Source organism: Lipotes vexillifer, unplaced genomic scaffold (assembly GCF_000442215.2).
Source record: "Lipotes vexillifer unplaced genomic scaffold, Lipotes_vexillifer_v1.1 scaffold343, whole genome shotgun sequence".
NCBI classification, from domain to species: Eukaryota; Metazoa; Chordata; class Mammalia; order Artiodactyla; family Lipotidae; genus Lipotes; species Lipotes vexillifer.
The window spans coordinates 427,447-429,136 of record NW_006777506.1 but is presented as its reverse complement, the minus strand read 5'-3'; the positions used below and the strand labels follow the sequence as shown (position 1 = coordinate 429,136).

General features: G+C 38.5%; 1 protein-coding gene across 2 annotated transcripts in view; it reads right to left on the bottom strand.

Annotated features, from left to right (window-relative positions):
* The window catches only part of RNF2 (ring finger protein 2), a 56,286-nt gene that overhangs the window by 3,296 nt on the left and 51,300 nt on the right, over positions 1–1,690 (bottom strand). The gene's annotated exons all lie outside the window — the stretch shown is intronic.

Below are 1,690 nucleotides of genomic sequence, written 5' to 3'. Positions count from 1 at the left end.
GCGTAGCCCCCCCCCCCCAAAAAAAAAAAACCCAAAAACTAAATTCTAAAAACATCGTGATAACTGAATTTGCTCCAAGTTGAATAATGTCATTTATTTCCCACATGTCCCTGAAAGGTCTAGGGAACGTCACTTATACACAGGCAAACATCTGAATAAATCAAACAAATGTTTATATTCCCTTAAAAATTTTCTTTATTGATTATAGGAATTATTGGCAAATATTTACATTTTGATGATTTCCTTTATTATGAGATTTTAAATCTAAAGAAAGGCATAATTCAGTTATGAAAAATTTACAGTTCTGAGGGAAGATATTTATGCCTTTTTAATTAGGATTTCTTAAGGAAACAGGATTTAAGAGTAATGGTAAGCACTACCTGCCCGCTGCTGACCTCACCCAAAGTCTGCTAATGCAATGCAAAATTATTCCAACGCAGAAGATGAGATGGTATCTAAATATGGAGCATACACACAGAAGCAGCTCTCTAACAAGCTCAAATACTAAAAACCAGTAATTGGGCAAGGTACTTTGTGTATATATCTTATTTACCCATCAAAACAACTATCAAGGCAGTTAACGTTATTATCATTTTATGATTGAGAAAAACCAATGAAACTGAGGTCCAAGGTCCATGGTTATAAGCTAGTAAGCACCAGAACCAGAGGAAGAACTCGATACACATTCTTTCTACCATATGTATTGCCTCTCCAGCTGTATATACAAGAAAAAAGGAGGGAATATGTGATGAAAAAGAAATATGAAAGAACGACATGCACTTCTAAGAATAGTGTCATTACTACATTTTTATTCCCACTGCTTGGGAAAGATGCTCAGATTCTTTTCCATTGTAGGTTATTACAAGATATTGAATATAGTTTCTTGTGCTATATACAGTAAATCCTTGTTGTTTATCTATTTCATATATAATGATGCATATCTGTTAAACCCATACTCCTCTACTTTATCCCTCCCCCTCCCCTTTTCCCCTTTGGTAAATATAAGTTTGTTTTCCATGTCCATGAGTCTGTTTTGTAAATAAGTTCATGTGTATTATTTTTTGATTCCACATATAAGTGATATCATATATTTGTCTTTCTCTGACTTACTTCACTCAGTATGATAATCTCCACTTTTGCTATGAATGACAGTATTTCATTTTTTATGGCTAATATTCCAGAGAGTGTGTGTGTGTGTGTGTGTGTGTGTGTGTGTGTGTGTGTACATACCACACCTTCTTTATCCATTCATCTGTTATGGACACTTAGGTTGCTTCCATGTCTTGACTAATGTAAACAGTGCTACAATGAACACTGGGATGCATGTATCTTTTCGAATTAGTTTTCACCTTTTCTGGATATATGCCCTGGAATGGGACTGCCAGATCATATAGTAACTATATTTTTAGTTTTTTTTTTTTTTTTTTTTGTGGTACGCGGGCCTCTCACTGTTGTGGCCTCTCCCATCGCGGAGCACAGGCTCCGGAGGCGCAGGCTCAGTGGCCATGGCTCACGGGCCTAGCTGCTCCGCGGCATGTGGGATCTTCCCGGACCGGAGCACGAACCCGTGTCCCCTGCATCGGAAGGCGGACTCTCAATCACTGCGCCACCAGCGAAGCCCTACCCTCTCATTTAAAGAATGTGCCTGGGGGACTTCCCTGGAGGCCCAGTGGTTAAGAATCCGCTCTTC